The sequence below is a fragment of the Meleagris gallopavo genome, unplaced genomic scaffold, assembly GCF_905368555.1.
Source record: "Meleagris gallopavo unplaced genomic scaffold, MGAL_WU_HG_1.1 scaffold_6, whole genome shotgun sequence".
In the NCBI taxonomy this organism is placed as follows: Eukaryota; Metazoa; Chordata; class Aves; order Galliformes; family Phasianidae; genus Meleagris; species Meleagris gallopavo.
Genome location: NW_028147020.1, coordinates 107,246 through 117,281, shown reverse-complemented (window position 1 = coordinate 117,281; position 10,036 = coordinate 107,246). Strand labels below are relative to the sequence as shown.

At 55.9% G+C, this 10,036-nt stretch overlaps 2 long non-coding RNA genes across 2 annotated transcripts; both read right to left on the bottom strand.

The window, feature by feature from the left end:
• Positions 1–3,030: 3,030 nt before the first annotated feature.
• Positions 3,031–5,597, bottom strand: LOC146541990 (uncharacterized). Its single transcript, XR_014880792.1, has 2 exons — positions 3,689–5,597; positions 3,031–3,247 (listed from the first exon to the last, which is right to left on the bottom strand). It is a non-coding gene; the product is annotated as an uncharacterized LOC146541990 (long non-coding RNA).
• Positions 5,598–5,799: 202 nt separating this feature from the next.
• On the bottom strand, positions 5,800–8,990 carry LOC146541989 (uncharacterized). Its single transcript, XR_014880793.1, has 2 exons — positions 7,625–8,990; positions 5,800–6,806 (listed from the first exon to the last, which is right to left on the bottom strand). It is a non-coding gene; the product is annotated as an uncharacterized LOC146541989 (long non-coding RNA).
• Positions 8,991–10,036: the final 1,046 nt, after the last annotated feature.

Here is a 10,036-nt window from a genome sequence, read left to right as displayed (position 1 = left end):
GGCGTTGGGTGAGGGGCGTGGCCTCGGCGCCATGGCGGTGATGGGGGCGGAGCAACGGTAATGGGAGAGCTGCCGGAAGTGGAGGGGCGGGGCTTAGTGGGGACACGCCCACTTCCGTTCGAATGGCCACGCCTGCTCTCTTAGCTCCGCCCACCACTTGGCTTCCCAAAGGGGCCGATGGGAGCGACTGGTGGCCAATGGGTTGAACTGGTGGCCAACTGGTGGCCAAGTGGGGTGAACTGGTGGCCAACTGGTGGCCAAATGGGGGCAAACGCCGCCCGTTTGAAGCCCCACCCCCCGGTTAAGCCCCGCCCCCAGGGGCAAACACCACCCATCGAGGCCCCACCCCCTCGGTTAAGCCCCACCCCTTCCCATAAGCCCCGCCCCCAGAGGTAAGCACCATCCAACAAAGTCTCGCCCACTCCTTCGGGCCATACCCACTCCCCGTAAGCCCCGCCTCCAGGGGCAAACACCACCCAATGAGGGCCCGCCCCCTCACCGCAGCCCCGCCCCTCGGGTGCCACACACGGACGCTTCCGTCCCGTGATGACGTCAGCAGCGCTGCCCCCAAACGGCCCAAGAGCGCCCCCTGCTGGGAGATCTGGGAACAGCATGGGGATCCAGAGAGACCTCATAGAGACCCACATCCACCCCATAGCGCCCCTTACTGACCCCATAGCGCCCCATATCAACCCCATATCGCCCCATGTCACCCCATAGCAACCCCATATCGCCCCGTGTTGCCCCATATGAACCCCATATTGACCCCATATTGACCTCATAGTGACCCCATATTGACCCCATATCACCCCATATCGACCTCATATCGCCCTATCTTGACCCATATCAACCCCAATCGACCCCATGTCACCCCATACTGCCCCATAGCAACCCCATATAAAACTCCAGATCGCCCCCTAGCAACCCCATATTGCCCCCTCTGGCCCCACAGTGACCCCATATCACCCCCTCTCACCCCATATTGCCTCATATTGACCCCATATTGACCCCATATCGACGAATACATCAAGGAGAGAGTGTGAGTAAAACCTGGAGAAAAGTCAGAGTAAAGAAGGAGTAAAGTATGGGTAAACCCAGAGTAAAGTGTGAATAAATGTTGAAGTAAGGTGTGAGTACAGCTGGAATAGAGTGTGATAGCCAGTTGTGGGAGTAAAACCTGGAGAAAAGTCAGAGGAAAGCATGAGTAATTCTTGCGTAAACCAAGTAAACTGTGAGTATCAACTGTGAGTATCACATGAAGGTGAGAGCACACCTGGAGTATGGTGTGAGTTAGTAAGCGTGGAGTAAAGTGTGAGCAGAACCCAGCGGAAGTTGTGCGCACGTCTGTGCCCGCGACGGGGGGCCGTGGGCTTCCCTCCCCCCCCGGCCCACAGAATGGGAAGGGAAGGGGAGACGGGACGGGGAGCTGGGAGTTGGGCTCCAGGAAGGAAGAAAAAGAACAAAGCGACAACGATCTGCGGACAAAACTTGTTTTACTGAGTGCGATGGCGGAGTGCGAGTTAAGCCGACGCCATGGCGCCTCGTGGGAGCTGAGAGGAATAAATGAGAGGGGACAGAGGGAGTTCCTGAGGCGGAGTCACACCTGGAAAGCTGGGAACGGCTTCCAATGACCCCAGTGACCCCAATGGCCCCGGTGACCCCAGGGACCTCACACGAACCCACCCCCATTCCACTGACCCCACTGACCACAATGACCCCGAATGTCCTCACCTGACCCCAGTGACACCGGTGACCCCAACGACCCCACACTGACCCACGAAACCTCCCACGATCCCAAGATTCCCACTGACAACAAAGATCCCATATGACCTCACGTGACCCCACTGACCCCACTGACCCCAATACTCCAATGACCCCATTGACCAAAATGACCCCAAATGTCCACACATGACCCCAGTGACCCCATTGGCCACATTGACCCCAATAACCCTACGTGACCCCAATAACCCTAGGTGACCCCACATGACCCCACTGACCCCACATGACCCCAATGATCCCATTGACCCCACTGACCCCAATGGTGACCTCAAGGACCCCAATAAACCCACTGACCCCACACGGCCTCACATGACCCCAATGACCCCACAGATCCCATTGATCTCAGTGACCCCACTGACCCCAATGATCCCGTTGACCCATTGACCCCACTGACCACAATGACCCCATTGACCCCACTGACCCCATTGACCCCAATGACCCCAATGACTCCACATGACCCCAATGAAACCCACACGACCCCAATCACTCCACTGACCCCAATGACCCCCAAAAGCCCACATGACCCTGATGATCCCACTGACCCCATTCACCCCATTGACCCCCCGACCCCATTGACCCCATTGACCCCAATAAACCCATATGACCCCATTGACCCCAATGACCCCAAATGTCCTCACATGACTCCAATGGATGTGGTGTTATGGACTTGGTGATGGGGTGATGGGGTCGGATGTTGGGTTATGGGGCGAGTTTGGTGTTAGGCGGCGGGATGTGAGGTTATAGGGCGGGATGTGAGGTTATGGGGTGGGATGTGGGGTTATGGGCAGGATGTGGGGTGATGGGCAGGATGTGGGGTTATGGGTGGATGTGGGGTTATGGGGCAGGGATGTGGGGTTATGGGGGGTGTGGGTTATAGGGGATGTGGGGTTATGGGGTGTGGGATTGGGGGGTGGGGTTATGGGGGGATGTGGGGTTATGGGGGGATGTGGGGTTATGGGCAGGATGTGGGGTTATGGGGTGGATGTGGGGTTATGGGTGGGATGTGGGGTTATGGCAGGATGTGGGGTTATGGGGTGGGATGTGGGGTTATGGGGTGGGATGTGGGGTTATGGGCAGGATGTGGGGTTATGGGGTGGGAGTGGGGTTATAGGGCGGGATGTGGGGTTATGGGCAGGATGTGGGGTTATGGGGCGGGATGTGGGGTTATGGGGCGGGATGTGGGGTTATGGGGTGGGATGTGAGGTTACGGGGCAGGTTATGGGGCTGACTCCAATGACGTCACGACAAGGAGGCGGAGCCAAAGGATTTATTGGACACCGATGGGGGGACAGAGGAAGGGGCGTGGCTTGGATCCGAGGGGGCGTGGCTTCAGGCAAGAGGCGTGTCCCAGCGCAGGATGTAGACCCGCCCCTTCGTCACCCACAGCCAATCCAGGTGCGGCGTTGGGTGAGGGGTGTGGCCTCGGCGCCATGGCGGTGATGGGGGCGGAGCAACGGTAATGGGAGAGCTGCCGGAAGTGGAGGGGCGGGGCTTTGCGGGGAAACGCCCACTTCCGGTCGTATGGCCACGCCTGCTCTCTTAGCTCCGCCCACCACTTGGCTTCCCAAAGGGGCCGATGGGAGCGACTGGTGGCCAATGGGTTGAACTGGTGGCCAACTGGTGGCCAATGGGTTGAACTGGTGGCCAACTGGTGGCCAACTGGTGGCCAAATGGGGGCAAACACCGCCCGTTTGAAGCCCCACCCCCCCGGTTAAGCCCCGCCCCCAGGGGCAAACACCACCCAACGAGGCCCCACCCCCTCGGTTAAGCCCCGCCCCTTCCCATAAGCCCCGCCCCCAGAGGTAAACACCATCCAACAAAGTCTCGCCCACTCCTTCGGGCCATACCCACTCCCCGTAAGCCCCGCCTCCAGGGGCAAACACCATCCAATGAGGGCCCGCCCCCTCACCGGAGCCCCGCCCCTCGGGTGCCACACACGGACGCTTCCGTCCCGTGATGACGTCAGCAGCGCTGCCCCCAAACGGCCCAAGAGCGCCCCCTGCTGGGAGATCTGGGAACAGCATGGGGATCCAGAGAGACCTCATAGAGACCCACATCCACCCCATAGCGCCCCGTACTGACCCCATAGCGCCCCATATCAACCCCATATCGCCCCATGTCACCCCATAGCAACCCCATATCGCCCCGTGTTGCCCCATATGGACCCCATATGGACCCCATATTGACCTCATAGTGACCCCATATTGACCCCATATCACCCCATATCGACCTCATATCGCCCTATCTTGACCCATATCAACCCCAATCGACCCCATGTCACCCCATACTGCCCCATAGCAACCCCATATAAAACTCCAGATCGCCCCCTAGCAACCCCATATTGCCCCCTCTGGCCCCACAGTGACCCCATATCACCCCCTCTCACCCCATATTGCCTCATATTGCCCCCATATTGACCCCATATCGACGAATACAGCAAGGAGAGAGTGTGAGTAAAACCTGGAGAAAAGTCAGAGTAAAGAAGGAGTAAAGTATGGGTAAACCCAGAGTAAAGTGTGAATAAATGTTGAAGTAAGGTGTGAGTACACCTGGAATAGAGTGTGATAGCCAGTTGTGGGAGTAAAACCTGGAGAAAAGTCAGAGGAAAGCATGAGTAATTCTTGCGTAAACCAAGTAAACTGTGAGTATCAACTGTGAGTATCACATGAAGGTGAGAGCACACCTGGAGTATGGTGTGAGTTAGTAAGCGTGGAGTAAAGTGTGAGCAGAACCCAGCGGAAGTTGTGCGCACGTCTGTGCCCGCGACGGGGGGCCGTGGGCTTCCCTCCCCCCCCGGCCCACAGAATGGGAAGGGAAGGGGAGACGGGACGGGGAGCTGGGAGCTGGGCTCCAGGAAGGAAGAAGAAGAACAAAGCGACAACGATCTGCGGACAAAACTTGTTTTACTGAGTGCGATGGCGGAGTGCGAGTTAAGCCGACGCCATGGCGCCTCGTGGGAGCTGAGAGGAATAAATGAGAGGGGACAGAGGGAGTTCCTGAGGCGGAGTCACACCTGGAAAGCTGGGAACGGCTTCCAATGACCCCAGTGACCCCAACGGCCCCGGTGACCCCAGTGACCTCACACGAACCCACCCCCATTCCACTGACCCCACTGACCACAATGACCCCGAATGTCCTCACCTGACCCCAGGGACACCGGTGACCCCAACGACCCCACACTGACCCACGAAACCTCCCACGATCCCAAGATTCCCACTGACAAAAAAGATCCCATATGACCTCACGTGACCCCACTGACCCCACTGACCCCAATACTCCAATGACCCCATTGACCAAAATGACCCCAAATGTCCACACATGACCCCAGTGACCCCATTGACCCCACTGACCCCAATGGTGACCTCAATGACCCCAATAAACCCACTGACCCCACACGGCCTCACATGACCCCAATGACCCCACAGATCCCATTGATCTCAGTGACCCCACTGACCCCAATGATCCCGTTGACCCATTGACCCCGCTGACCACAATGACCCCATTGACCCCACTGACCCCATTGACCCCAATGACCCCAATGACTCCACATGACCCCAATGAAACCCACACGACCCCAATCACTCCACTGACCCCACTGACCCCCAAAAGCCCACATGACCCTGATGATCCCACTGACCCCATTCACCCCATTGACCCCCCTGACCCCATTGACCCCATCGACCCCAATAAACCCATATGACCCCATTGACCCCAATGACCCCAAATGTCCTCACATGACTCCAATGGATGTGGTGTTATGGACTTGGTGATGGGGTGATGGGGTCGGATGTTGGGTGATGGGGCGGGATTGGTGTTAGGGGGCGGGATGTGAGGTTATGGGGGGGGATGTGGGGTTATGGGGCGGGATGTGGGGTTATGGGGGGGATGTGGGTTTATGGGGGGGATGAGGGGTTATTGGGTTGGATGTGGGGTTATTGGGCGGGATGTGGGGTTATGGGGCGGGATGTGAGGTTACGGGGCAGGTTATGGGGCTGACTCCAACGACGTCACGACAAGGAGGCGGAGCCAAAGGATTTATTGGACACCGATGGGGGGACAGAGGAAGGGGCGTGGCTTGGATCCGAGGGGGCGTGGCTTCAGGCAAGAGGCGTGTCCCAGCGCAGGATGTAGACCCGCCCCCCTTCGTCACCCACAGCCAATCCAGGTGCGGCGTTGGGTGAGGGGTGTGGCCTCGGCGCCATGGCGGTGATGGGGGCGGAGCAACGGTAATGGGAGAGCTGCCGGAAGTGGAGGGGCGGGGCTTAGCGGGGAAACGCCCACTTCCGTTCGAATGGCCACGCCTGCTCTCTTAGCTCCGCCCACCACTTGGCTTCCCAAAGGGGCCGATGGGGGCAACTGGTGGGCAATGGGGTGAACTGGGAGCGACTGGTGGCCAACTGGGGGCAACTGGTGGCCAATGGGTTGAAGTGGTGGCCAAATGGGGGCCAACTGGTGGGAACTGGTGGGCAACTGGAGGCAACTGGTGGCCAATGGGTAGAACTGGTGGCCAATGGGTTGAACTGGTGGGCAACTGGGGTGAACTGGTGACCAATGGGGTGAAGTGGTGGCAACTTGTAGGAACTGATGGGCAACTGGAGGCAACTGGTGGCCAGTGGGGTGAACCTGCCCGTGAAATTCCTGGGGGTGGTTTGGTCAGGAAAGACCAAAGTACTGCCCAGTGCTGTCATCGATAAGGTTCAGGCGTTCCCAGTCCCTACAACATCGAAGCAGCTGCAAGAGTTTCTAGGTGTATTGGGTTATTGGCGTTCTTTTATAGCTCACCTAGCGCAGCTGCTAAGGCCACTGTACAGACTCACAAGAAAGGGGCAGCTTTGGGATTGGGGGAAAACAGAACAGGACACTTTCCAACAAGTACAACTGGCAGTTCAACAAGCCCAGGCATTGGGTGTATTTGATCCTACCCTCCCAGCCGAGTTGGATGTTTGCGTCACTCAAGATGGCTTTGGTTGGGGCCTGTGGCAACGCCAGAGTTCTGTTTGGACCCCCATTGGTTTCTGGGCTCAGATCTGGCATGGAGCAGAAGAAAGATACAGTAGGATTGAAAGACAGTTATTGGCTGTCTATTCGGCATTGCAGGCAATAGAGCCAATAACTCAAACGGCTGAAGTTATAGTCAAGAGCACTCTGCCGATTCAGGGGTGGGTAAAAGATCTGAGCCACCTTCAGCCAATGGGCAGAACTGCGAGCCGTGTGGATGGTTATAACTAAGGAACCCAGTGATGGTATCCTGAACACCTGTACGGATAGTTGGGCTGTGTACCGAGGGCTCACTCTGTGGATTGCACAGTGGGCCACCCAGGAATGGACTATCCATGCCCGGCCGATCTGGGGCAAGGACATGTGGTCAGACAGATGGAATACAGTCAAACCCAGGACTGTACGTGTCTACCATGTTTCTGGTCATCAGCCCCTACAGTCACCGGGAAATGATGAAGCCGACACGCTGGCCCGAGTTCGATGGATTGAGCCTTCACCATCCCAGAACATCGCCCGTTGGTTACATCAGAAGCTACGGCGTGCGGGACAAAAGGCCATGTGGGCAGCTGCTAAAGCGTGGGGACTGCCCATACAGCTAGCTGACATGGTCCAGGCATGCCGGGATTGCGACGCTTGCTCCAAGATGAGACCGAGAGCCTTGCCCGAAACAACAGCCCATCTTGCTAGAGGACATAATCCTCTCCAGCGATGGCACGTCGATTACATCGGGCCCCTTCCTCGCTCTGAGGGGGCCAGATATGCCCTGACCTGCGTCGACTGCAAGTGGGCTACTGCAGGCCTATCCAGTGCCAAAAGCAAACCAGGCAGATACCGTCAAGGCACTCACCAAACTGATGTCTGCCTCCGGGACACCTCAAGTCATCAAGAGCGACCAAGGAACTCATTTTACTGGTGCCATGATACAGCACTGGGCAGAAGAAAATCACATCGAATGGCGATTCCACCTGCCATATAATCCAATGGGAGCAGGTCTCATCAAACGTCATAACGGTATTCTTAAGGCTGCCCTGAAGACAGACTCCCAGTCCCTGCAGGGGTGGACAAAGAGACTGTATGAAACCTTGCGGGACCTGAATGAAAGACCCCGAGACGGCAGACCCAGTGCCCTGAGAATGTTGCAGACAACGTGGGCCACCCCACTTAGATCCAAATGATGGGCACTGATCATCAGGTAAGACCCCAGATTGGTAAGGAAAATAATCTTCTGCTCCCTGCCCCTGAGAACTTAGATCCTGGCACCCATAGAATGAAATGGCCTTGGAAGGTGCAGGTAGGATCCAGGTGGTGTGGCCTACTCGCACCTTGGGGGAGATGGTTGGAGATGGGAGGCTCAGTAGTCCCTCCAGTAATAGGTACATGACCTACTGATGTTGTGGCCAACACTCCGATCTTCACTGCTAAAGGGACTCCCATCGTGTCCCTATGGCAGATCAGGACACCCCCTTTGGTGCCTGATATTATTATGCAGCCGCAAACATCCAGCCAGAAAGTGTGGTACAGGCGGCCAGGACGTGCCCCTGTACAAGCGGAAGTGTTGACCCAGGATAGAAACACGGCCTGTATGTTGCCCTGGAGGGCAGACCTTCCCCTCTTGGTACCTCTGAAACATCTCTATTTCTCCCCGTGAGTCTTTGAGCCTTCACGATCACCGGAAGGAATGAAATGTCATCAAAACGTTCCAGTGTTACTGTCAGATCATGTGTAACACCCGGTGATGGTCTGCATGGGACTGATGGAACATAGGACGGACCTGCACCTCACGACCGTATGCCTCCAGTAACATCATCGAGCGCTGGCCCATAGAAGGAAGTCAACTTTCACCCATCGTCACTCATCTTGAAACTTACCAACGTGTGGCGATGAAATTGTATAAGCGTCGCGGTGTATTGGATCTCTGTATTAGGGAAAGCTCACCCTTTAGTCAGCCTAACCATTGGCTCACGCCGTGAAGGGGTGGAGTGTATGGGGCTGCTGAATCAGGGCCTGAACCTTTGATTGATCACCTGAGGCGAGCAATGAGTCAGGCAGGGGAGCACAGGTGAAGGCAATTCAGCTGTGCTGCAGGAAGGGGTGGAGCCTGGCTGCACCTCTCCTAGAGCCATTGAAGAGCTGACTGCCAGCAGGGAAGGATCTCTCTGGAGATGCGCTCCATCAGGAGTTCATCTCGCGAGCCCAGGATAGGGTGGGTGTCTTTCCCTCTTTACTCCAATCTAAATGACGTTAGCCAAGCTCCTGGATATGTAGATATACTCTCTGTGTATCCATTGATTATACACAGAGATATGAAGGGAGAGAGAGAATCACATTTAAGGAGTAGATCCAAAAGTACATCAGAGTTTGGAGAGATGGATTAATAATCTCCCTGAAGATCATACGTCAGCCAGATAGTTGGGAGGTATCTGAATGAACAAAATGCAAGGGATGGGGAAATCTGGAGAGCAGTGGCGAGAGCATGTGTCCAGATTGCCTGCTGTAATCATGACCTGAAGCGTGGTCATTGATTTAGGAGCGCTGGAGCCACCTGGAGGAGGTTATTCAGCATATTCAGCATATTCAGCAGGTAGAGCAGTGGATGCTGGGCATTAGTCACAGGGCGTTGGCACTGGCACCAATGTCTGTGTCCGTGCACCTGAAGGCATTGTGTCCTGCAAACACAGCTCTGGAAAACACTGAGATGAATGAATGAATAAACAAATAAATAAAAGAAAAGAAGATGGAGAATATCAAATCCACTCCAGGACTACCGTTGTCAGACTAAAGAGAGAAGACTCAGGAGAATAGTAGAAGTTGAGAAGTGTATTAACATAGTTGAATGGATTGGAATGTTTGTCTTCAATCCTTTTCTTCTCACCTCTTTTTTCCAATTACATCGACATTCATGAACATCTTTCAGAACATCCATCTTTGCCTTCCACAGAGACCAGTGCCCGCCAGAATTTCGCTGCCCACAACTATCCATGACACTTCACAAGCACTCGCACACATCCAGCAGCTCCCAGGCACCTTGGCCATCACCCAGTCTCTGTCTGTGAGCAGCTGACACCCTGTGAAGGACCGAAGACTCAGAGCAGGAGCTCGCCTGCAGGCAACTCCTTGTGCACAGCTGAACTGAGCCAGAGGAATCCCTGAAACCGTTCTGGGTCCTCCGGGAGCTGAATCCAATTTTAGCTGCAGGGTTTCCATCTGGGGATGAGATGCCAGCACTGCCTCTGCTGGATCACTGCCCTGCCCAGGGGAA